The 27,293-nt window shown below is 43.5% G+C and overlaps 1 protein-coding gene and 1 long non-coding RNA gene across 5 annotated transcripts in view; both read left to right on the top strand.

Annotated features, from left to right (window-relative positions):
- Positions 1-27,293, top strand: part of LOC117268764 (TANK-binding kinase 1-binding protein 1-like) — a 119,648-nt gene that overhangs the window by 4,440 nt on the left and 87,915 nt on the right. The gene's annotated exons all lie outside the window — the stretch shown is intronic.
- On the top strand, positions 7,384-11,180 carry LOC144458598 (uncharacterized). Of its 2 annotated transcripts, XR_013487987.1 has the most exons (8): positions 7,384-8,200; positions 8,286-8,446; positions 8,532-8,667; positions 8,749-8,822; positions 9,429-9,569; positions 9,694-9,780; positions 9,912-10,045; positions 10,134-11,180. It is a non-coding gene; the product is annotated as an uncharacterized LOC144458598 (long non-coding RNA). The 2 variants fall into 2 exon arrangements; XR_013487986.1 differs by having other exon boundaries at positions 7,384-8,446.

Raw genomic sequence — 27,293 nt, 5'->3', positions numbered from 1 at the left:
AAATTAACACCACTTCTATGATTTTTGAAGCCTAAACAAAATCCCCAGAAGTAAAAAGCTAACGTTAGGCTATAAACGAACTACACCACGGTTGCATGGTTTAATGTCGCCCCCACACCATGGCTATCAAGCCGTGTTTGGGGTGGTGGCGTTCTGTAGTTTCATGTAGTCACTTGTTAGCAACCGCCTTTTAAAGACACATAAAAGCTTCTAAATTCAGGGGAGGGGTAATTACTGATGTATTTTATGTTGTAGAAAAAAACATAAAAGCTTGTTACCACAGGCATGTAACCAAACACCCATCCCCAAAAAACCACTGACTTTAAGACAAAAGGGAACCTGGAGTGCAAAAATGTTAACTCAAATCCAAGTTTTAGGACCCATTCCTGGGGCGCTCTATTCTCTCCACAGACATTGCACTCCACTATATCCATCAATGCTTAAGCATGTTCTGACTGTGAGGATCACTCAGTGATGAACACATGCCAGGACTAGAGGTGGAACCCATACTATAGACTCACTGTTGTTATTAGATCTTTATATTATTTTTCCCTTATGTTTGATTTTTTTGCATCTCAAAATATACAATGATTTGTTTTATATGTTGTTCACATAAAGCAAGACCCGCCAATGCAGGCTGAGAGTAAACTTTGCTACTTCACATCTCCCAAACAACTTAAATATGTTCTTGTAATTTTGATCCATGTTTATTGCTATGTCACAGGGACAACAGAGGGATGTTACACACAGTGATTGGATTACTAGTTAAACCATAATTAATACCTTTATCTTCAAGAACTTCTACTTAATTAGGGTAAGTTCTACCTGAACATGGAAACAGCTCCCTCCAGTGTGGTCCCAGTTTGGTTAGTTTTCAGTTTAGCCAGTATTACAATCTGCCAGACTGACACACGGTGTGAGCTAGCTTACAATTATGTTTATGATGTTTATGACAGTGCACCTGCACAAACTTGGAGTCTGACGTATGGCTTGCCAATTGTACGATGGTCACATATCATCTTCCCATTTCAGCAACAACCTTCTTTTTTTTTCCTTTTTTTTTTTTTAACAGTATGGCTAATCAACGCTGTCAGGTCATGACTCAGAAAAATATGATATATCATATAGCCTAAATGCCAAAATGTATTGGAGGGGGGCCTTAAGTATCTGCACAGCGATTGCCAGTATTGCATAGTAAGTGCTATTTGTACAACTTTTTCTCTCTTTAAATGTCACTTCAATAAAATTAAAGAAATACAAGACGCAGACGATCTGATTTTATTTAAACTAATACAACCAAACAGCATAATCCAACTGATGGAGTATTTTTGGAGGGTTTCTGATTATTTTATTGTATTGCTGTAACTTTGCTGACTGGGGTCCTATTTGATTCTACAATGCCATTTGTTGTCTTGCAGCATGTTATATATCTTGTACATTAATTTTCAGCACTTGCAATACAAAGGACATTTACATTGGGGCTGGGAGGGACATGTTCCCCGAACTTCTCAAAATCTTGTTTTTGTCCTTGTCACTTTTATTGTTGAGCCTGGTATTCCTACTAAAATCTTCCTGATTCTCACTGCAGTTAGTTTCTTACTGTCCAGCCAGGATATTCAAAATGAGAGCGGAGAAGAACTGAGAAAAATGTAGATAAGCTCATCTGAACCATCTGGAGTTATTACTGTGCACTCAGAGCAATTAGCTAAAGGAGCAGCAGTGAGCGGTGCTGCCAGTTGCTTTTTGACTTTTTTTGCCTGTCCCTTTCAACTCACAGGCTACACACAGGCTGCTCTAGCTAATTGCCAGGGGTTGTTGGGACCTTATGGAGACGGAAAGGGAAGACCTTCCCACAGGGCCCCGTTTTCTGCCCCACAGAGGTCTGCTCTCTCTATGGGCCCACCACCTCATTGGCCTCATTGCATCTGCCCTGCCTGCACTGTCTGTATTTTCGCCCCTGCCATTGAGCTCTTTAGCAGAAATGGTTTGTAATGGTTTGTGTTATTGTTGGCTAGCACATGGTGATCATCATTTGTTCTTTGAACATCAGGTTGTGTTACTATTTTGGTAACCGGCTAACTAGCATCTCCCTGTCAGTCTTCCGTTTCTCTTTATGAATGATGACTACAGACTACTGCCACCTGCTGTGATGGAGAGTTATTTTCTCTCACGATGGCACAGAATGCACATGCTAGTTGGCCATTAGCTGTTGTCTTTGTGGTGTGTTCATATGCAACCTCTCGGCCGAGACCCAGGCAACGTGCGATGATGCAACAGTCGGCCTTCCTTGCTGCTATGTCTTTGATTTGGTGTGTCTGGGCCTTTAGAATGAAGCTACTGGCCTAAAATACTTTTAAACAAGAGTCTTTGATTTTAGACTTGTAAATGATCGCCATCACTAAGATGCATTCTAGTATGAAAATTCCTCTGTTTTAAACATGACTTATTTCACACTCCAGGACAATGACATAGACACCAGTCTGTTTATAAACTAAATATGCAATGAAACAACCTGACCAGTACCAGACTGAATCAGATGTTCAGATGTGATTTTAATTAAACAGAGTATTAGCTTGGACACATTGGACAGACCCAAAATACCCAAAATACCCTTCCTTTATCCCCTTCTGCTGTGTGCCTCCTGTAGCTCCATCACCGACCTGCTTTTTCCCCTCACATCTATTAGACACTGGCTCTCAGACATTCAGACATTCTCTAACAACTGCAAAAGGTGTGATCGACAAAGCCAGTTCTCAAAGTGTGTCTGTGTGTACGCTGCATGTTGGATGAGATCAAATTGTCTTATTTAAAACTATTCTGAAACATTCCACAAATCAGCTGGTGTTACCTCACCTGTGTCCCTGTTGACAACCATGTTGGAGATTCAGAGCCTACTGAGACGTAAATATGGATCCCTCCACATTTATTGGCAAGTCGCTCTCTACTGTGTTGTGATTGGTTAATATTCGTTACAGTCTGTGCTCTGATTGGCTAGTAGTCATTATGTCTACACCCGATTGAATGAATGATTAGAATTCATGGTTAGAGCTAATACCAGCGAATCATAGCGTAGCAGGGTGGAACTAGCCACAAAAAATCATGGGATCAATAATAACGCCTCCTTGGGTAGCTCTTAAGGTTCTGTGTCTTAGCACAACCAAGAACTGATACTAACTTGCAACTGACCATTTCATCCCTGATCCACCTGACTGATCAATGACTTTGTGTTTCACACTGTCATCTAGCTAAATTTAGCTTTTGCTTATTCAAAATCTTTTAGTCTGACACAGATTTTAACCGCCAATAAGCTAAAAGTGAAAGCACAATACAATGACTCAGTAAGCTTACTATAAGGGTGGGACTGCTGAGTGGTTGTTGGTTAGCTCTAATATGTGGGTTCAAAGTCCTCTAAACCACAACCTCTTAACTTTTTTCTAGGTTCATAATTTATCATTTATGTTGAACACAATACATGCAAATTAGATATATTTGATGATGTTGGAGTTTATAGTTTAGTCATTTTCAAATTAAATTTGTTTGCATCAATTCTGTGTGCTAAGCTAATAACCAGAGTTTAATGACTTTGGACTTGACAAAATCAAAAAAGACTTGCAACTCAATTTGGACTTCAACACCAATGACTCGAGACTTCACTTGGACTTGAGCCTTTTGACTTGAAAATACTGGATACCTTCCCCCATGCCCATAGATTAAAAGGTATGTTATTTAAAACCATTGTCACAAATCACTTAATTTCCCTTCATTTCCTGAATCAACTTACATTTTCATTCCCATCAAGTCAGCACTTAATCCACTTTGTTCTAACCAATTTGACGGCATCCAGTTAAGTTGCAGGAGAGCACTATGAAGACCTATTGTAACATTATTGAGTGGCTGTTGTAAAGAATGCTAGCAAAGATAATTTTGTTAGCATACACAGGATAAAGGTGGTCAACAAAAACAAACAGTAGTGTGCAACCAAATGTGCAGGTTGAAAATTACAGATGGAGATGCAACCAAATCTAACAAACTTGTTTTAATAAATAAGTACTAAATTTTTATGAGCATTCATGATTTTTGTAAATTTAATAGATTATTCTGTTGTCAAAATGGCATTATATTTGGTGAAGGCCGGATTATGACTTGTTTAAGATTCAAAACTCAAGTTTAGGGCTTGGGACTCGTCAGTCTTGACTTTGGACTTGACTTGGGACACGGCTGTCTTGGCCTGGGACTTGAGTGCAAAGACTCAGGATTTACTTGTGTCTTGCAAAACAATGACTTCGAGTCAAGTTCTACTATCCAACCCAAATCCAGCTGGTTCCAACTTGTCACTGCTTATTCAAAATTCAAACTACTGCATCAGTGTTGGAAAAAATGACAAATTTAATCTAGAAAGATCTGTTAGCATTTATAATTCACTGTGTCTAAGCATGTGCCTTGGGCTTAAGGGGGCGGCGTTTGCAAAATACGCTTTTCATCAGACCCACTGCATGTCCTGGTACCCTGTTGGTAGATCGGGCTGTTGTTGTTGTTTTGGTAATGCCAATGGAGAAAAAACAGCCAGTGGTGCTGAGCAGATAAGTATGACACCTATCATCTAAAAAATGTGTGAAACATTTTGGATACACAAAACTGTGATAAAGGTAGGGCTGTTAACCTACAGTGACATTAGCTTGTCACTCAAGAGAGGCAAATGAACAAAACAACAGTAGTTTTACAGCATTCTTTGCATGGGTTGCACTGAACATAATTTGAACAAATTACGTTCTTATTAGTTAGATATATTTGAAAAAGTGACAAGGTAGTGTTACATTTAAGCAATTTTCTTGCATACAGCCGTGGAGCCTGGTTGGGTTCAGGTTTTTTAATAATAAAAGTAGTAATAGGAGCTTCACTCTCTCTTTTTATTACTTTTTTATGACATCACTCGTAAATTGCATGAAATTGGGCAAAATACATATAGCATAGCTTTGAGTTTCTGGTTGAGTTCACATCTCCAATTTGGCAGTACCCATCAGGTTCAGTAAGATTAAGCTGGGAATCGCATTTGAGTTTTTTAGGCCCTTGCAGAACTAGTAGAACTGTTAGCAATGGCTACTTGGCTAGTAGTCACTTGCAGAACCATCTTATTGGCTGTGCAAAGTGTGTGACCACACAGGGCCTTACTCCTGGCATACGTAGCCCCCCTCTGTTTAAGCTTTATCTATCTAAAGAAGAAAATGCAAAAACAACATGTAGCGGATTACCTGGAGTTTTAAGGGTGCCAGATGGAGCTCCCTCTGACAATTTGAAATTGAGTATTGGTCAGGGTAATCCCCCACAAGGATACACAGCTCAGTAACCATAAACTCTGTGTCATGTACCCTCTTTTGGTTCACACCTCCATCACAACGCATACAAGGCACAAGCACAAAAAAAAAGCAAAGAACAACGCAACACAGTCGATTCCAAGTGTATTGAAAAGTTAAACACAAACCACAAAAGAAAATGTCCTTTTCAGGCGAATTCACAAAAGCAAAATGTTCAAAATGTCCCACACCAGCAATAATAAACAAAAACAAAGTTCAACCACAACAGAAAGTTCAGTCTTTCACCGTCCCGGGAAAACCCCTCCGAGTGACCCTTCTTGATAACAAAGAATCTTAGGGTCAGGTAAATTTTGTTCGTCTTTCTCCCACCCGAGTTATACCTCTTCACAAAAAAACAATAGAGGATCTCTGTCAGCGAAATCTCCAACTTTCGTCGGAGTTACCTCACACACACAGGAAGCCGGCCGGCTGGGGCTGTTGGCTCAGGAGACTGACGGTCCCGGCATAGCTCCAAGGTTCCGGAGAGGGTTCAGACTTTGTATTCCACAGGGTGAGGGCATTGTACTTGTGCCAACCCGACCGCAGACTGTGTTCAAAAAGCCAAGGATAGGCAAGTGACGAGGAGACGGACATACGGCGAGACAGACGCTGCCATTTCCCTGGGGTAAGCCGCCATCTTGCCTCTTACGACACCATTTTAAAGTATCATGGAAGGGACGCCATTGGCTGGTGCTGGAGGTGTGGCGGGGGCTTGAATTAACGGGGAACGGGACGTGAAGATTAAAGGGAAACGTTTATCCTAATGGCGGATCACCACACTTCCCCCCCCTTGTTGAAAGCTGCAAACGTGCAGGGTTTTTTTTTTTTTTTTCATTCTTCTACCTTCCTCTGCTGCTTTCCAGATTCTTTCTCATTGCTTCCTGGCGATGGGCTGGGGAATCCTAGGAAGTCATCCTCGTCACTCTCCTCCTCGAAGATGTTCAGGACATGTTGCCTTTCCAATTTCTCCAGCTCACTGGCTGAGGAGTAACACAGCTTCATTTCTCGGCTTTCGAGTAAGGATAAGAACATAGCCAGAAAGTGTCATTGTCATGAAGCTGCATATCCCTGCGTTTTTTATCATAATTGCGTTTTTGTCTCAGGCATCATTTGTCCACATTACCCTGCACAAACTCTTTGAGCCCCTGGAGTTCTGCACACTTTTGGTATGCTGGAGAATCCGGAGAAGGGGTCCAGGGCCGGAGCAACACATCCAGGGGGCCTCTGAGGGTCCTGCCCAGATTCAATTCTGCAGGGGTGACTCCGGTGGTCTCATGCACAGCAGAGTTCAGGGCAAATCGGAAGTCTGGTAGGTATTTATCCCATTGTTTGTGGTTGTCAGCAACATAGGATCCAATCATAGTTTTCAGAGTCTGGTTGATTCTCTCTGTGAGGTTGGTTTGTGGATGATATGCCAAGGTCATTTTCTGTTGCAGGTTCCATGTATTACAGGTCTCTTTGAAGACGGCAGAGATAAATTGGCATCCCTGATCCGACAGGAGGTAATCTGGGACTCCCCACCTGGTGAGTATTTCCTGAGTCAATATTTTAGACACCGTCTCTGCTGTCGCTTTTCTCAGAGGGTACAGTTCAACCCAACGGGTGTAGTAGTCCACAAATACGACGAGGTACACGTTCCCTCTGGAACTTCGTGGAAAAGGGCCCATGAAATCCACCCCAAGCATCTCCTAGAGTCTTTGCACGACGGTCTGCTGCAGTTTGCCTGCCATCTTGCGGCTTTCCGGTTTGTATTTCTGACAGATCTGACAGTTTTGGATGTAGGTTTTGACCTCCAAGCTCAAACCCGGCCAGTATACCAATTCTTGCATCCTCTTATAGGTTTTATACCTCCCCAGATGTCCAGATATTGAATCTTCATGGAACATCCACAGAAGGGGGTCCCGGAGACGCTCTGGTATGTAGACTTGTTGGATGGTTTTATGTGGATGCTGCAAGATTCTGTAGAGTGATCTGTCATGAAAGGTCTCCCTTCCAGGTAATAACGCCATTTCTCCAGTGCCCACACCACCGCCAAACACTCTTTTTCAGTGGCAGAGTAATTCTTTTCTGCTTTGTTTAGGCCTCTGCTGCCATAGGCCAAGACCTCCTTTGAACCTAGTGCAGTTTGTTGGACAAGCACAGCCCCAAGACCAACATCACTGGCATCAGTGCACACCACAAAAGGCAGGTCAAAGTTGGGATGACCCAAGATGGGCGAAGTCACCAGATGTCTTTTGAGAGTCTCGAAGGCATGCTGGCACTGAGAGGTCCAGTGGAATCAGGCTCCTTTGCGCTTGAGTGCATTTAGTGGTTCAGCAGTCTGGGAGAAGTTTGGCACAAATCTGTGGTACCACCCCGCCATACCCAGAAACCTCTGGACGGCCCTGATGTTATTTGGCACTGGGAAGTCCTCCACAGCCTTCGTCTTCTCCGGATCCACCTGGATTCCCGCTGCTGAGACTATGTGGCCCAAGAATTGCAGCGATGTCTGGAAGAATTTGCTCTTCTTCATGTTGACAGTTAAGTTGGCTTTCCTTAACTTGTTCAGAACAGCCTGGATGTCCATAAAATGTTGTTCCCATGAGTTTGAGTAGATGATGATGTCATCTAAGTAGACAAAACAAATGCTGCCTTGGAGCTCTCACAAAGTCGTCTCCATCAGCCTCTGAAATGTAGCTGGAGCGTTCTTGAGTCCAGAAGGCATGACTTTGAACTGGAAGGAGAAGGGAGAGGTAAAAGCCGTTTTGTCAATGCTGTCCTGATCCATCCGGCACTGCCAGTATCCACTATTCAAATCGACGCTGGAGAAGATGACTGATCCTGCCAGGGAGTCCAGGATTTCCTGAACGGTTGGTAGGGGATAGGCGTCGGTGTAAGTGACTGCATTAATTTTTATGTAATTAACACAGAACCTAGGTTTTCTGTCCTTCCTAGGAATGAGGACCACTGGAGAGGACCAAGCAGAGGATGAAGGTTCAATAACATCCATCTCCAGCATTTCCTCAATGAGCTCCTTCATCACCTGAAGCTTTGCTGGAGATTGCCGATAGGGTCTCTGCTTTATGGGCACATCCTGGGTGACGAAGATTTTATGGGTGAGTACATCAGTGCATCCCAACTTTGTGGTGCATATATCCTGGTTCCTTTGTAGCTGTTGAAAAAGACGGCTCTTCCCTGCAGCATCCATTTGGGCTCCCACCACTGCTTTGTGTAGGAGCTCTGCGTCCAGGCTGACCTGGTTAGAATTGACTGCTCCTCTGGGGTCCATGGCAGAGAAGAAGCAGAGTTGCCTTTTCCAACCCCAATCACCAGGGTGGTCTGTGTCTTTCTCAAAGCGATATCTGATTTCCTGATTGGAGTTAAACCAGTACTGATTTTTTCCAACATCCATCTGCAGGCCGATGACACACATGAAATCCAGACCCAAGACAACAGGGCAAGCCAGGGCTTCGGATGACAAAACCACTACAGGTAATTTGCAAGTGTGACCCTGTAATGTTAATACCATCTCCTGCCATCCCAAAGGCTACCCCCCCCCCCCCCCCCCCCCCCGTCTGCCAAGTAGAGAGGTTTTCCGGACCAAGGATGAAGATCCACCCCTTCTTGCTTGACAGCATCCCACAGTTCTTCATTCAGAAGGGTATACGATGAGTCAGTATCAACCATGGCCCTCCCTTTCTGCAGACTGATGGTCAGAGTCACAAACAGTTGACGTGGCAGAGGCTGGGTGGGTGAAAAGGGGAATGTGGTCACTTCTGGCTGTAAGTGTGACATCACATGCACCGTGGAATTGTGCCCTGTAGAAGGGTCGGCTGAAGGTTGCTGCTGTTGCTGGTGGTGTTGAGCAGGCTTGGGATTTTTCCCTTTGTAATGGGGACAAGAGTAAGGTGGGTGGGAGCCTTTACACCGCCAACAGAAAGCTGAGGGAGGGTTTGTTGATGCTTGGCTGGGGGGTGGTTGGGAAGTTGACAAACTGGGTGTGGCAGCAGCCTGTGACTGGTTTGTGACCGTAACGTATTTCTTCCATTGCTGATGCTGTAACTGTTTTTCCCAATCCTTTTCCAACTGCTCTCCCAGCCTCACCAGCTCATCCACTGTCCCCACCCTGCTGCTTCTCAGTTGACCGGCCAGCTGTGGTCGGATTGTTTTCAAGAGGAGTTGAATCACCTTGGCTTCGGTGATATCTGGCTTCCAGCGGCGACAAAGTGATCGATATCTGTAAGCAAAATCACGTACGCTTTCATTGTCACCTTGCACCTGTGTCCTCACTCGCTCTTCTAACTCATCGCTGTAATCCTCTGATAGGAAAGCTGACAGGAATTTGCGTTCAAATTCTTTCCAGGTATGTGTTTCCAGCCTTGTCACATCCCACCAATCTCTTGCTGTTCCATAGAGGACATTCCGCAGAGTGGCAAGCAGCTCCTCATCAGTAAGTGGATTTAAGGCCAAGTAGTCTTGATACTGCTCTAAGTACATCAGGGGATCACCACAGTCCTCCATCCTCCCAAAACATGGAAACTGCAGCTTAACAGGGCTTCTCCCCATAAACCTTCCCCTTAGGTCCAAGGAGTCCCCTGGTGAAGACATTGGCACCGACAGGCTGCCAGGTTGCATAGTGGATTGAAGACGCGGGCGGGCCTTCACCACCGGAGGCAGCTCAGCTGCAGCTGCAGCAGTGGATAAAGTTGGATGAGGTGTGGGGGGGGGTTGTTGTTTTACTGCCGTAACCTCCTCAACTATACTGTGTAGTTGGAGGTTACAAGCAGTCACCTCTTCCTGCAGGTGGCTGATGGTGGCAACCATGGGGGCCATAACCTCATGTATGTCCTTCAGGACTTCTGTATGATGCTGCTGAAGCCGCCATTTGATCGTGTCTGTGAGCTGAAGGTGAATAACTCTTTTAAGTTCTGACATCCATGCTCCTGCTTCTCCTTTATTGCCTGTTTGATGTCCACCAGAGTTTCACTCAATGTCTGATTTTGTTTCTGCTCAGCTTTTAAGTCCCAAACCATCAATCCCAGTTTCCTGAGTGCATCCTGCACTCCTTCCAAGGTTTGATTTAACCCTTTTTCATCCACTGGAGGTAACAGTAGGGCAGCAAGCTCATCTCCATCACAAAGCTTCATATCCATTAAAGAGAGTTGTGTTTCTGTTTTTAACCCCTTTTTCCCAGGGTTTGAAGGATGCAGGATACTCTCCTGACTACCACCAGGGGGAGCCCCTTGTCCAGAGGATTCCTGATCCTGAGAGAGCCAAGTCCCTTGCAAGAGGTCCTCCAGTCCACTAGGGGCAGCCGAGTCCCGCAAGAGATCCACAAATTCCTCCATTTTCCTTTATGCCCTTCCTTGTGTTTGAGTTGCCATGAATTTATTGAAGCAAGGTTGTAGGCTTTTGTTTGTGAGGGAGATGAGCTCGCTGCCCTACTGTTACCTCCACCAGAGTCGCCAGGAGACCTTTCACCGTGGTGACAGATCACTGTTCCCCGGTCTGGGTGTTCAAAACCCAAAAACTGACTGCTCGCCTCACCCACTGGGTCCTTCGTCTGCAGGAGTTCACTTTTGCAGTGGAGTACAGGAGGGGGAAGTACAACACCGTACCAGATGCTTTATCCCAAGCCCCTGATGACAATGATGCATCAGCCATTGCCACTCTGCTGTCAGTTAAGGGAGAACCAGTGAGGGACCTTCCCATATCTGACGAGAAGATATGGAGAGCGCAACAAGAGGACCGGGAGATACAAAAGATCTACCAGGCTATAATGGATGAGGGAGAACTCACTGTTAATGACACCACCACGTTCACCATTTCTGAAGATAAAGTCTACAGAATCTTGCAGCATCCACATAAAACCATCCAACAAGTCTACATACCAGAGCGTCTCCGGGACCCCCTTCTGCGGATGTTCCATGAAGATTCAATATCTGGACATCTGGGGAGGTATAAAACCTATAAGAGGATGCAAGCATTGGTATACTGGCCCGGATTTGAGCTTGGAGGTCAAAACCTACATCCAAAACTGTCAGATCTGTCAGAAATACAAACCGGAAAGCCGCAAGATGGCAGGCAAACTGCAGCAGACCGTCGTGCAAAGACCCTGGGAGATGCTTGGGGTGGATTTCATGGGCCCTTTTCCTCGAAGTTCCAGAGGGAACGTGTACCTCGTCGTATTTGTGGACTACTACACCCGTTGGGTTGAATTGTACCCTCTGAGAAAAGCGACAGCAGAGACGGTGTCTAAAATATTGACTCAGGAAATACTCACCAGGTGGGGAGTCCCAGATTACTTCCTGTCAGATCAGGGACGCCAATTTATCTCTGCCGTCTTCAAAGAGACCTGTAATACATGGAACCTGCAACAGAAAATGACCTTGGCATATCATCCACAAGCCAACCTCACAGAGAGAATCAACCGGACTCTGAAAACCATGATTGGATCCTATGTTGCTGACAACCACAAACAATGGGATAAATGCCTACCAGACTTCCGATTTGCCCTGAACTCTGCTGTGCATGAGACCACCGGAGTCACCCCTGCAGAACTGAATCTGGGTAGGACCCTCAGTGGCCCCCTGGATGTGTTGCTCCGGCCCTGGACCCCTTCTTCGGATTCTCCAGCATACCAAAAGTGTGCAGAACTCCAGGGGCTCAAAGAGTTCATGCAGGGTAATGTGGACAAATGACGCCTGAGACAAAAACGCAATTATGATAAAAAATGCAGGGATATGCAGCTTCATGACAATGACAGTGTCTGGCTACGTCCTTATTCTTACTCGAAAGCCGAGAAATCCTTCATGGCAAAGTTGGCACGTAAATGGCTTGGACCTTACAGGATCATTTCCCACGTGGGGCCAGTGAACTATGACATAGTTCTGGAGAACACAGCTGTGTTACCCCTCAGCAAGCGAGCTGGAGAAATTGGAAAGGCAACGTGTCCTTAACATCTTCGAGGAGGAGAGTGACGAGGATGACTTCCTAGGATTCCCCAGCCCATCGCCAGGGAGCAATGAGAAAGAATCTGGAAAGCAGCAGAGGAAGGTAGAAGAATGAAAAAAAAAAAACTGCACGTTTGCAGCTTTCAACAAGGGGGGTGGGGGGGGGAGTGTGGCGATTGGCCATTAGGATAAACGTTTCCCTTTAATCTTCACAGCCCGTTCCCCATTAATTCATGCCCCCGCCACACCTCCAGCACCAGCCAATGGCGTCCCTTCCATGATATTTTAAAATGGTGTCGTAAGAGGCAATGGTGGGGCTGTTGGCTCAGGAGACTGATGGTCCTGGCGTAGCTCCAAGGTTCCGGAGAGGGTCCAGACTTTGTATTCCACAGGGCGAGGGCGTTGTACTTGTATCAACCCGACCGCAGACTGTGTTGAAAAAGCCAAGGATAGGCACGGTGGCGAGGAGACGGACATACGGCGAGACAGACGCTGCCACTTCCCTGGGGTAAGCCGCCATCTTGCCTCTTACGACACCATTTTAAAATATCATGGAAGGGACGCCATTGGCTGGTGCTGGAGGTTTGGCGGGGGCATAAATTAACGGGGAACGGGACGTGAAGATTAAAGGGAAACGTTTATCCTAATGGTGGATTGCCACAAACAAAATCATTGGTGCTTAGCTATTGTTTCAGAAACATGGGCAGCATTGTTTGCTGTGTGTGTTTGTGAGAAAGGCAAGTAGCAAGCTGTTTATACAAGTCTCACCCTGCTGATTTTGACAATTATGTTGTTTTTCTTGAGCCTTTCTGAGGATATTGTATTGTTTAATCAATCAAATCAAATTTTATTTTATGAAAATAAGGCCCCCTCGCAGTTTTTAACAGCCCCCTCAATTACTTCATGCTGGTGCCTGGCCAGGGCTATAATAGCAGAAAGTCATATTTGAGACTGTGTGCATTTTTATGCTGTATTATTCTAATTGTTATAAGTGTATTGCACTGAGAGTACGCGGGAAGCAAAACTAGAACACCTATGTGCAAGGGCAGAAAATCCATTTCATTGTTGGGGGGTACAATATACAGAAATATTAGGGAGTTCATTTGATGTGCTTCACATGCTTTTTAAGTCATTAACTTATAAAAGGGTCCTCTCCTCCGCCCTGAGGCAACGCCTTGATTAACAGCCCTGCTAGGATCTTAAGACAATGCTTCTTTTCTCCACCACATCCTGTCCCTTCCTGTCACCCCAGGGGATCACGCCATCCCCTCCCTTACCAAATGTTTCTGTGTGACAAAATTGAAATGTCTGTTGGAAGTGAAATTATACATTTGTTTCCCTTTTGTTGGTTGCTTTTCTATGTCCTAAACTTGTACAGGTGCATAATCATGTTTTCTATCTGAATGATACTTTGCTTTAACCCTGTAAAACAAAAGATTGATAAGTTGCAAAATTCAATTTCAATTTCAACTGTTAACACCTCGTCTAACATGGACTCATACTGCCATCTTGTGGCGGAGTTAAGAAGAGTTCCCGTAAGGAAGTCAGCTTTATAGTTTGAATTAAGATATAATTGGAGATTATTAATCAACTTGTTTGCATGAACATGTGCTTCTTCATTTTGTTTTTCATTATATATTGCCACTATAGGTTAGTCTAGAGTGTGTGTATTTGAAGTAGCCTTGTTGATACCGCGGCATAATAATTGTATTTTGATTTAATGTTAATTTGTATTTTTAATTGGACGTTAAGAATCAATTCAAACCACAATCTCCACAGTGTTGTCAGACACTTAAAATGGCCGTGGAGTAAGCAGGAGTAAGAGGCAGTTCAGTCTAGTAAATATCTCTTTTGAAATTAACCATCCACTGTTTATATGAAAAGGATTATATTCTATACAGAAGTCTAAACAACTCTGTACGTATATTGTTGGACTATTGACATATCTGGAGTGATCCTTTAATGTGCTGTGGTGTCAAGCACAAGGCAAGATGGCTGAGTCAAGTGATACCAATACAGCAAAAGCCAATGTGACCTGGAGTAAAGTTGTGGCACGCAACAAGACAAAGGAAATCATTTTTCCTATCTTCATCATGGAGAAGGAAATTCTATCAAGGGAGGAGGCCATGAAGAATCCTGTGAGGGAAACAGAGATTTACCATAGCCTCATTCAGGAAGTTCATCCAAATCATCTCAGGTCAGTAGAAAGAGTTGGAGCACTCTGGCGTATCTACCTGTACGATATGGAAGCAAGAGCAAAACTCCTTTTCAGAGGAATTTCTGTTTGTGGAATTAATGTCGAGCTTAAAGAAGAAAACCCTTTCAGTCTGAAAGCACGTATGGCCCATAAACATGCAGTTCACCTAAGTGTCAAAGAACTACCTGAATCTGCTGACGATAGTGTCGTCATCCAGTTTCTGGAGCAGAGAAGGTGCAAGATTGTGGGGAAAGTTATGAGACGGATGATCAGATATAATAACCAACTGACAAACTGTTCCACTGGTGATCGGATGGTCTACATTGAAGCCACTCCCCCAAGCAAATACCTCGGTCAGTGAAGATGGGTCCACACTGGGTGAAGGTGTTTTATGATGGATAGGAAAATGGACAACAGTATGTTAAACAAAAACAGCACACTGATGAGCAGACACATGGTATTATACCAAGCCCTGTTTATAGACCTGTCACTGAAGAGACCCTCAAGTTCATAAGGGAGACCTTTAACCAGCACGTGGGAAAACAACTCTCTCCTCCCAAAGATATAGCAGTGCTCTCTGTCTCTGAAGAGGGGGAGAGTGAGATGGAGGACATCACTCCCCTCACCTTGGAAAAAAAAGGGGAGGAGCCTGGAAAGGCCTGTGTACAAGACCCTGCTGCAGCTCCAAGCACTAAGAAGAGCAGGAAAAAGAAAAAGAGACAAGCAAAAAAAAATAAGCTGAAGTGAAAGAAAAAGATAAGGAGAAAACTGCAGATGAGAAACTCAAGGAAACCAGGATGAACTGCAGACGATCCAAATCACTAGGAAGTGCAACAGATATGAATGCATCATCAAGTCAATCCTACTTCCAACCAGCTGTGGCCCAACAAACAAAGAGACACAGGGAAGTAGGATCACTCAGCTCAGAATCTGGAACAAATTCACCAGCAAAGAAAAAGGCTGATACTTCAGACAAAGATGACAAGGAAGACACTTTTTATCCAACTGGTGAACAGACTGAGCCCGGTGCAGTACCAGGTACAGCCAGCAGTCAACTAGATGAAGATGGTACAAAAGGAAAAAAACAGGAGAAAGCTGAGGAATGGAGTAATCACCCAGACAAGCCTGTGGGACCCCACCCTTGTTAAAAAAAAAAAAAAAAAAGAAAGAATGCAAAATAGACTGACCACACTCACAATGCTTAATGATCATTTTAGCAAAAACATGTTGATCAACCTTAAATTGCCAAACTAAGGGCTTGCACTTGGTGCATATTAATATGTGTAATGCTGTCAAAACAAAGCAACAGAAAACCGTAAACCATGCAAAAGTGTTGTGGGACTCAAGTGCTAAACCTAAGGGCATTTTTGGTGAACATCTAAATGTGAGAAGCATTTTATCCAAAACGGAACAACTTGAACAGTTATTAACAGACTCAAACTTGGACTAGTTATGTCTCTCCGAAACCTGGCTGAACCCTGCAACTCCATCTGATATTGTCAATATCCCAGGGTATAATATTTATAGACATGATCGTATTCAAGGTAGGGGGTGTTATGTTATCTTTCAATATAATTGCTCTGTATCAACCGCCAACAGCAAAAGATGTTTTCTATGACAACCTAACTAATGTTCTTAAACAATGTAATGGTAAAGAAGTCATTTTAATGGGAGATTTTAATGTAAACTGGTTAGACAGAAAGTGTAGAAAAAAGTTAAAGGACATCAGTAATATATTTCAGATGACTCAGATGATCAAAAGCCCAACAAGAATTGTGAAATCTTCACAAAGTCTGATTGATTTAATTTTTACAAATAAAATGGATTGCGTTGTCTAAAACATATAACCTCATTACAGGTATTTCTGATCACAATCTCATTTTAATTGCTAGGAAATTATCCAAGATGCGCTACAAAAACTGCAGTGTAATCGAAGGGAAGAAATACTTTTCACATATTCCAAAGCAAGATCTGGGAATATTGGATAATGAAATAAGGCAAACTGACTGGACTGATCTAGCATATGGTAAAAGCTGTGAAGGGGCATGTGACAATCTAAGGTCAACAGTAAAACAAACACTAGACAAATATACAAAAACAAAGCCTCAGAGGAGGATGAGTAGACAACCATTACCATGGTTTAACAATGACGTTTGGCAATTGATGAAAAAGAAGGATGCTGCTCTTAAAAAATCTTTAAAATCAGGTTTGGAAACAGACCGCTTAGTATACAAAAGTCTCAGAAATAAAGTTACAACTCAACTAAGAAAGACCAAGGCGAATTACGTCTTAGATATTATTCTACAGGCAAAAGGGAAGCCTCAAAAGTTATGGAGAAGTATTGATAAACTCATGGGAAAAGAACAGTCTAAAGGTGAAAACATAGAGCTCATGATAAATGGAACCCTACAACAGGATAGCCTAGCTGTAGCAAACCATTTCAATTGTTATTTTATTGACTCTGTTTTGGAATTGAGCCAGAATTTCTGTGTAGCTGATCAAATTGTTGGTTTGAGTGATGATTCAAATGCATTTAAATTCAATGGTATTAATGAAGATAAAGTGAATAAACTCATCTCAACTTCATCAAATTCAAAGGCAAAGGATCATTGGGGACTTGATATAGTTTTTCTTAAAAAACATAAAAACTACTTAGCCACCCCAATAACTTATATCATAAATCAGTCATTAAAAGATAGCATTTTCCCTTCAGCATTTAAAATGGCAATTGTAACCCCAATATACAAAAGTGGAGATAGAAAAGAAGTGAGCAACTATAGACCAATCAGCATACTACCTGCTGCTTTTAAAGTGGCTGAAAAAGTAGTTGTGGAACAGTTAGTGGCACATTTTAATAACAAAGATTTATTCCATCCCATGCAGTTCGGATTTAGAAGTAACTACTCCACTGTGACTGCATGTTGCCACTTCCTAGAAGTAATCAAGGCCAAATTAGACAAAGGAGGAGTGTGATTCAGTCTCTACATTAATGATCTCCCATCTGTTTGTGCGGATGTGGATATTCAAATGTATGCCGATGACATGGTTATACATACCCATGGGAGAAACGCTGAACAGGTGGCCGCTAAGCTCTCATTGACACTTGATAAAGTTGCCAAATGGCTGGGTGATTCTTGTCTTACTTTGAATACTAAGAAAACTGTGACGATGTACTTTGCTAATAAGCAAAAACAAACTGTGTATCCACAGCTCACTGTTAAAGGACAAATGATCAAAAATGTTAATGAAGTCAAATATTTAGGTATGGTTTTGGATTCTAATCTGACGTTTGAAAAACACATAAGTACGGAAGACGAGAACAGCCATGTATTTTTTTTAATGCACTGTTATCTCGTGATAATGACTTATTATTTCGTTATCTCGATATAACAAAGATTGTTTTCTCGTGATAACGAATTAATTATCTCGTTAACTCGATATAACAAAGATTGTTTTCCCGTGATAATTGTCAAGTCTGATGATTGCGCACTGGTTAATGTGATCGTCTTGATTTCAGCCTACAAGAGCTGCCATGGTCCTGCTAGATGCCTCCTACTGCTGCTGTTATCATTAGTCACACTTCTACTGTTATTATACACATATGATTATTGTCACATACACATGTACACAAAAAACACGCTTGCTTGAGATACGTAGGGTCACCAATGTTCGAGAGATCTGACAGGCCTGTGGTAGCGCTGTGCTGGTATATATACACATTACTCAGGTGATTAGAGGAGTGGTTGAGGCGTGGTCCTGCTCCTGAACCTAAGTTAAACAATTAACTCCATTCAAAGTTATTTGAAACTTTTCAATTTTGCTGATCCAGTTTTCTTTTATCTCCAGTGTTTTTAACATTTTTGTGCGTTAGTAATAACTTTGGCAACAATATCAAATGGCCAACGATATTGTTTTCACCATTATTTTTATTTATTTATTTAGCAAATGCAAAGTCCTTCAGCCAAACAGTTGCCGTCTGATCTGCTGTATGGAGGTTGACTAAGCCTCCTTCAAGTCTTTGTAGAGGGCAAGCTTCAATGATGTGTTGCATTGTTTGCTCCTCTCCACAAGCACAAAGTGAGCTTGAGCTGCTGCCCCACTTGTGAAGGCTGGCCAGGCAGGGGCCATGTCCAGTCCTGAATCTGTTTAGAGTTGACCACTGTCTCCTTGGGAGGTTGGTGCCAGGGACCAGCAGGGTGGGGTCTGCCACCAGATGTTTGTTTGGGACGTCTTTGGACTCCCATTCCTTTTCCCAAGCTGATTGGATGGTAAAGTCAGCTGGCGGGGGATTCTTCAAAATTGGACGTCTAGATGGAAGTCGGGCAGTGGGTGGGTTGAAAATGTCTGTGTAGATTGGTAGATGAGGGGAGTCTTTGACCTTTTGGAGCATCCTTTGAGTGAAGGCTACTCGCCGGATGTGTGGAGGGGCTATGTTTGATAGGATGGGGAGCCAGGGGAGTGGTGTTGAGCGGATTGTCCCGGTGATGATCATCACCATTATTATAAGTGAGTAATCAGAACGAAGTAGACCAGCACCTGCCAACAGAGCTCTTCACCCCAGATTCATCGAAACCAGCGGCTGCCAGCCACTTGCCACAGTGATTCTTATGCCAAGCCCAAAGGCTTTCTGCAGCATAAGGCAACCAACCTGGGGCACCCACGGGACATTGCAGACTCCCACGCTGCTTAGGCCGTAAGGTGAACACAGTTATCGTTTCATCTCGTTCCGACATCTGGGGACTACACGATCTTTACTTCATAAAAAAGACTGATACATGTTCAGCTAATCAGCGGGAGTTCGTAGCTCATAACCCCGCAAGAGTCCTGTGATCAGGGTCGTAATTCGGCACTAGTTCCTTCTGAGCGTAATGATTAGTTCCTCCTGAGCGTAATGACATTTGGTTCGCGAGTGGTGGCATGGCTATCACGTGATCGCGCTACACCAATAAGGTACCTGCATTTCGTGTCGCCATGGTTTCATTGAGCGAAGGAAAACAGACCTAGAAGTCCTCAAAAGTGAGCAGAAATGAGCTGAAACAGTGCTATTCACATCGCCGTGTCCATGAAGCACAATGAGACGTATTGTTACATAGACAACATATCTGTCCTGTCGTTGTTAAATGGTTATTGATGCTTTTGTAATCTGAAAAATGACTGTAATGTAATGAATGTAAAAAATAATAATAATAAACAACCGTATGCTGATGTTTCTGGTTGTAAGTTCATTAACACATGAACCACTTGTGAAAAAATCTTTTCTAACAGCCAGAGCAGATGTTATTTTTAGAGCAGAGGTCTTTGTTGATAGGCTGATCTTAACAAGGATTTCTTCTGGCAAGCAATTCAGATCAATGAAAGGCAGCACCAGTAGGCTGAACCATTTGAATGAATGTTACCTCTCATTTCATTCCATTTATATACTGTTGATTTTGTGTTGTGTCATATAATTATCATCTACTATTCATTTATTCAGTTGTTCCATATATAGCTTAAATAAATCTTCATTTATCGCCAAGTCGTTGTCTGTGTAAGTATTTTTTGGACAGGAGCTGAGATCACTGTATAGAGAATTCATAACCCAAATATTGAGATTGATTCATTATTGATAAGCGTGCTGACAAATTAATAAGTGACTTACGGAGTTATTTATTTGATTAGTCGCTTCCCTCATGAGGAGAGTGGTGCCCCAAAATTTTATTACGAGTGCAAATATTCTCAAAGAGGTATTTCCCCTACATATCTGGTTCCCCGTGTGAGGCCTAATCAAGTCATTGTTCCTGTAAACAAGTTATATAAACAGACAAATCTTGGCAATTTTACTGGTGATAGTGAAAATAAATTTCCCTGATAGCCCCCGTAAGGTTTATCATACTAGCATATTCTGAGCAGGTTGTCCACTGGAGGATCGATCATGTGTGTTTTACTTTTGTACTTCTGATTTGTGTGAGCATTAATAACTGCAGTAAATTATAACCTTTGGGTGGATGACACTAAACCCAAAAGCTAGATGATTTACGTCCTCGCGTTTAGACCATGGTAAATTATATATTTGTGTTATAACACTGAACTTAAGAGCTAAACTACGGTAAGCCTTAATGTTTCAATTGTGGTGCATGTGACACCTGAATCGCTCAGATATCTGCATAAAGCATCCCGTACGCATTAAGAAAAGGCCTATTTGACACATTGATTGCGGTGTCATAATTGTGTCCTGTTTTAATTAAGCTTTGCTGCGATACTCCAGAAAGTTATAATTAATTCAGATCCTCTGTGTCTTCTGGTTGTTTTAGCTACCTAGCCGAGACATCTGCGAGACAGCAGTGAAGGGGTAAAAAGTTGTTACTAATGTTGCTATTGTAACGCTTGTGCTGGCACAGCGCTGACTGTTGTCTAAATTTAAAGTTGATTCACTACTTTGGTAAAAGTGAATGAAATCATCGCCGAACGATAAAGTGTTAGCTGATTGCCCTGCTTGGGTAACTGCGCTAAACGGGTGAAGCCGCCGTGCTCATCTGTGTGTGAGTTTAGTGAAATTCTTAACTGCTGCAATAATGATTGCCTACAATGTTTTGCCCTGGGTATTTTGAGTAGTTGTGGTAGCTAAAGTCACTCAGTGGGCGGTGCTAAACTGTCACTTCCTGCCTGCATCTTCTTCTATTACTTACTACTTCCTCAGAATAGCACCCTCTTTGGTTGCTGTGCCTCATTACATTGAATTTACAAATTGAACAGCGCCCTCCCTGGTTGCTGTCCCTCATTACATCGATTTTGCAAATTGAACAGCGCCCTCTGGTGCTTACTTTGCCTCATTTCATTTGATGTGCAAATTGGTTGTTTGGTTAACTGAGTTTGATTCACAAATTGAAACTGTGTCTACAATTGATGAGAGTCTTAAATAACCAACACTGATTTAAGTTAAGTCTGGTTAACTTTGATAAACCCATTATCTTATATTATTATCATTATACAAAGCAATTTCTTTTAAATCTGAGTTAACCTATATTAAGCCTGATTACATTTTAAAGGGTATTTAACCACATTTGAATTTAAGAGTTGTCTTACCAATCATGACTAAGTCGCTTATTTTGTGTGATCTAAATTGTGATTAATTACAAACTGTGCTATAAACAGATGGTTGAGGAGTTAACATTTCTGTGCTAAAAACACGCCACCATTCTCTTGCTGTCCCAGGGAGAAATAGGAAGTTCCTGTCACATCTCTTCCTGCAGCTTACTATTGGCTGAGGCTGCAATCCCACCTTACACTTTGAGATAAAGAAAACTATCAATGAAAGAACTACACCCTCTAGAGGTGTGGAAATGCCAAGAATAAATGAACAGTTCCACTACAGTGACTGTTACTGCAGAAAATAATTACTTTCCTCTCAAAAGGAGACTAATTATTTTTCATCTCGAGAAAAATTTAAATTCACCTGATTTTCTATAACTACTAATATCAATATTGATTTGTAAAGCTAACAAACATACACATATATATATTAGGGATATTACCGATATTATGTTTAAATTAATTGCATTATCACGGTGGATTATCAGGATATGTAATAACAGCCTCATTCAAATCTCACGATGCAGGCGCTGCATGAATGCATAGCATGTGTAGCATTTGTAAATACAAAGAATGAAAACATGGCGGAAGGTGGTGATAGCGGCACTCAGGACATTTCCCCCCCCAACTAAACGCACAAAGTCTGAGGTCTGGGCGTACTTTGGGTTTCTGAAGAATGCCAAGGGACAGCTGGTGGAGGACAACTATCCTGTGTGCAGAACATGCAGAAAGAAAGTTGTTGCGAAGGGTAGCAACACTACAAATCTGCTGGCTCATCTCCATGACCATCATCCACAGCATTACAGCCAATGCAAGTTATGCCATGTCCCCTGGGGGACACCATAGGAGACATTAGTGGGGGAAGAAACAGAGCCAGCTATAGATACCAAAGAGTATCTGTTAAAAAGGTAAGACCTGAACCAATTCAGGGCCACGTCAGTGATTCCTGCACACTTCTCTAACCTGTCAATTAAAATGTCATGGTCTACCATGTCAAATGCGGCGCTAAGGTCCAAGAGAACTAGAATGGAACACTCGCTGGCATCTTGAGTCAATAGATCATTGCAAACTTTAAGGAGAGCTGATTCTGTGCTATGAAGTGATCGCAAGCCAGACTGGAATTTTTCAAATAAGTTATTGACTGATAGATCCTCTGTATCTTCAGGTTTTTCTAGGATCTTTTTTTAAATATATATTTTATTTATTTTAATTTTCAGAATGCAAAAGGATCTTTTGTGTTATGATTTGGTTTAAAGCCTGGACCCAAAAGCACGACTCAGGAAACAGGTACACAGTGAATAACAAGTCTTTAATGTTCAAATGTGCAGAATAGTGCAAGGGGGAGGGGTGGAGCGTGGTCCCAGGATCCCGACGTGTTCCGTGAAGGCACCGGTGAGGAGGAGAGTGAGAGTGTCCGTGGTGTGGCATCCGCCACGTGGTAATGGCGGCGGTGCTGCGGCACGGCGCAGTAGGTTCCGTCTTCTCGAGCGTACTCACTCCGAGGGGAAACACAGGAGAGCTGACGGCGGCAGGAAGGTCCACAGGCAGGCAGTGAAGTAGCACACACGAGATCACGAGGCAAGCACAGCAATCTGAGTTGAGGCGGAAGAAACACAGAGGCATTAGCTACACAAGCTAACAAAGCACGAGGGCAAAACCACAGAGGAGCCAGGATACAAACTACCGCGCAGACTGATGAAACGATCTGGCGATGAGTAGGGAGGAATCCAGAGACTTTATGGAGAGGTTGATTACTGGAGTGGATTCACCTGGCACTGCCTGTGGAAGGAAGCCACGCCCACATGCACACACACAGAACAGACAGGGGGAGAAACACAGGAGGAGTAATACAGACAGGGAATGACACACACACACACATGAGGGAGAGGGAGGGGCTGCCATGATGAGGATCATGACATTTTGATCTTTTTCTAGGATCTTTGATTAAAAAAAGGGAGCTTTGAGACTGGTCTGTAGTTGTTCAGAATGGATGGGTCTAGATTGGGTTTTTTGAGCAGAGGTTCAATTAGAGCAGATTTAAAATAAGCAGGAACCACACCTGACGTCAGAGAGTGATTGACAATAGATAAAATGAAGGGACCAACAGTGGGCATAATCTCCTTCAGTAGTCTGGTAGGGACCACATCCAGAGGGCAAGAGGAGGATGTTGGCGGTTGGCGGTTCCGGGACAAGTGAATTGTAGGGTCGACTGCTGATGGTGTGAGATTTTTTCAGTGAAAAATGATGAAAATTGCTCACAGAGTTCAGGTGATGCATGTAAATTAATATTGGTGGGGGCGCCAACAATTCGGTCGAGTGTTTGAAACAGCACTTTGGAGTTTTGAGCATTCTAGGAGATCAAGTTGGAGAAAAAAGTTGCTCGTGCGTCCTTAACTGCAGCATTGTAATTATTCATTAGGCTTTTCAAATGCTCATAGTGAACTTGAAGTTTGCAGGACTTCCATTTACGCTCTATTTTGCATACCTCTCTTTTTAAGGAGCGGGTATGGTCATTAAACCATGGAGAGACTGAGGAAGTGATTTTGGTTCTGGTTTTGACTGGGGCTACTGAGTCCATTGTATTCAGGCAGAGGTCATTGAATGAATTCATCAGGAGGTTGGTATCATGCGAGATAGGTAGTTTGGAAGAGAGGCATGAAACAGCATGTGAAAATTTAGCTGCTGTTGTTGAGTTAATGATGCGAGAGCGGGTGGAGGCAGGTGAGACTTTAGGCGAAGGAGAGTAGTACAAGTTTAAAACAATACTAAAATGATCGGATATACAGGTGTTAATAAGTTCCACATTATCAATCTTCAGACCATATGAAATAACAAGATCTAAGATATGGCCCTTCTCATGGGTGGGCCCTGTGGAATGTAAAACAAAATTAAATGATTCTGAAAGATTAAGACATGAATGTTGAAGTCACCGATTATGCAGACCCAGTCATAATTAGGTAAAAGCAGAGAGAGCAGGTCAGAGAATTCAGAGACAAAAGTGCCATTGGGCTTAGGAGGGCGGTAAACTAAAAGGAATAAAATCGGCTGGTGCTTATTAACACAAAATGTTAAGTTTTCGAAGGAGGAGAATTCCCCACAGGGAACAGGCTTATAAAAGAAATTGTCCCCTCCGCTGCGGCCAGATAGCCGGGGCTTCTGCACATATAAGAATGCTGGAGGTGTAGCTTCATTTAGGGTGTTGTATTCATCTGGTTTTGACCATGTTTCGGTCATACAAAAAATATCAATGTTATTGGAGGTAATAAAATCATTGCAAATAAAAGATTTGTTATTTAAGGACCTTACATTTAAAAGGCTAATCTTTACAGGTATGCTTGGTGGAACAGAAGGGCCTGATTGTGTATGAATGGAAATCAAGTTGTTCGGGTTTCATGTGCTAGGCCAACTCACGGCCGCTGGAGCAAAGATCTCTTTATCCAAATGCCAATGGTGCAAAACCAAAGTGAACTACGTGGGCATCCTTGTGGGATCAAAGGGTCTAGAACCACAGGTGAGCCGAGTTCAAGGCATTGCGACCATCAAGACACCATCAAATGTGTCCGAACTCCGCAGCTTTTTGGGAGTTTGCAACTATTCTCGACAATTCATCGAGAACTACGCAGACTTGGCCAAACCTCTGACTGACTTGCTCAAGAAAGATGCCCCATTTGTGTGGGACCAGCCACAGGAACGAGCTATGCAAGCTTTAAAAGACAAGCTCTGTACGGCACCCTGTTTGGCTTACCCTGACTGTCAGAAAGAATTCCATCTGGAAGTGGGATTCTCTAACCACTGCATGAGTGCAGGTGTGTACCAGCTCCACAACTCAGACAAACGCGTCGTAGGATATGCTAGCAAAACTCTACTGGCCCCTGAGCTCAAGTACACAGACTACGAAAAAGCACTGTTTGCCACGGTGTGGGGTGTTAAGCATTTCTCGAACTATCTTGGTGGCCAGAAAGTGATTGTTGAGACCAACCACCAACCTGCAACTTTCCTTAACAATCAACGAATTACAGAAAGTGTGGTGACTCCTGGCTAATGGCATTACAGAGCTTTGACATGGCAGTTCATTACAACAAAAACCAAAAGAACCCCTTAGGCACCGAACTCGCTGCCTGTCAACGGTGTGCTGACGACGTGCCTTCAACTTCCCTTCTGACTTTTGAGCCTCCTCCGTCTGAACCCTCACGTCACCACTACTTTGATCAGAATGTCTGCAAAGACATGATCACAGCATACGTCGACGGGTGATCCTTTCATCATTAGGCACAGGTCCGTGCTGGTGTTGGTGTGATATGGGTCAACAACATACCGTACGACCAAAAGAAATTCCAACTGGGTCCTCAAACCTCCCAATATGCTGAAATTGCAGGCACTCTCATTGTGCCTCAGTTGGCTGCTGAACAAAATGTCATAACCTTTGTCATCTGTACTGACTCCAACTATGCATCTCATTTTTTCCTTCCATTTGCCGTCATGGAAACACAATGGCTTCATAACATCAAAAAGGAAACTGGTTCGACACAGAGAGCTCTTCATGGCCTGTGATCACCTGGTCGAAACACACGACATGCAGACCTACTGGAAAAAAGTCAAAGGCCATTCCCGTGCACCTGGCCAAGACAAAGAGCTCAGTGACCAAGCCGACTCTCTGGCTAAACAAGGTGCCATTAACGGGACGCCCTGGCGACTCTGCCCAGAATCTTTCCCCGACCCACCCACCCCTTCTGTTTATGCGGTCACTCATGCTCGAGCAGCAGCCTCCACTCCGACTGTCGCGCCTGTGCGCGCTCCTCTCGCAGTCACTCCCGCCTTCTCTGACTCTGATCTGGTTTCCCTCCAGTCTCTTGATATCCCCATCAATAAAATGCTGCTGTCCTTGGCTGATCCTGCTGTCCACACCATCTCTAGCAGTGATCTCAAATCCATTTCCAGCCTGCGGCACCTGTACAGTTCGCGTCCCGTGCTACATGCTGTCAACGGCCTTCTGGTGCATGTCTCTAATACACTCGTTTCACCTGCGTTTGTAGTGCCTCAGAACCACAGGGGGGTGATACTATTGCATGCCCATGACTCCCCATGTGCAGGACACAAAGGAACTGAAGCAACATATAATGCTCTCCAGCAGGTGGCATACTGGCCACACATGCAGAAAGATGTGGCAGATTACATCAGAGGCTGCCTGGTCTGCTGCCAGTTTCAACCATCAAGACCGCTCCACAGACCTCCCTTACAGCGAAGAGGCATGGCTTTCCCATGGTCAGACTTGCAGATTGACTGGGTGGGGCCTCTAACCAAATCAACCCGAGGAAACAAATATTTCTTCACAGTCACTTGCGCTTTCACCAAATGGGTGGAGGGCCTGCCAATCCCAAATGACACAGCCCAAACCACTGCATACTTACTGATGAACCACATCTTCTCTTGGTTTGGTCTGCCCAGTCGTGTCAACTCAGACAGGGAGACACACTTCACCGCTGAAACCATGCAACATCTCTGGGAGATGTTGGCCGTGAAAGCCAACTTCCACGTCAGTCATCACCCTCAGGCTTCGGGACAGGTAGAGCGAGCGAACCAAACGATAGTCCACATACTAAAGAAGAGCAACCACAGAGTTTGGGATGTAAAACTGCATTTGGTCTTGATGGCCATCAGAGCCACTCTCCACCAAACAACAGGAGTTTCTCCCTTCCAAATGATGACGGGTCAACAAATGACCCACACCTGGTCTACCAGCCAGGT

The sequence above is a fragment of the Epinephelus lanceolatus genome, chromosome 18 (assembly GCF_041903045.1).
Source record: "Epinephelus lanceolatus isolate andai-2023 chromosome 18, ASM4190304v1, whole genome shotgun sequence".
In the NCBI taxonomy this organism is placed as follows: Eukaryota; Metazoa; Chordata; class Actinopteri; order Perciformes; family Serranidae; genus Epinephelus; species Epinephelus lanceolatus.
Note: the sequence above shows the minus strand (reverse complement) of the source record. Positions and strands in the feature narration are given on the sequence as shown.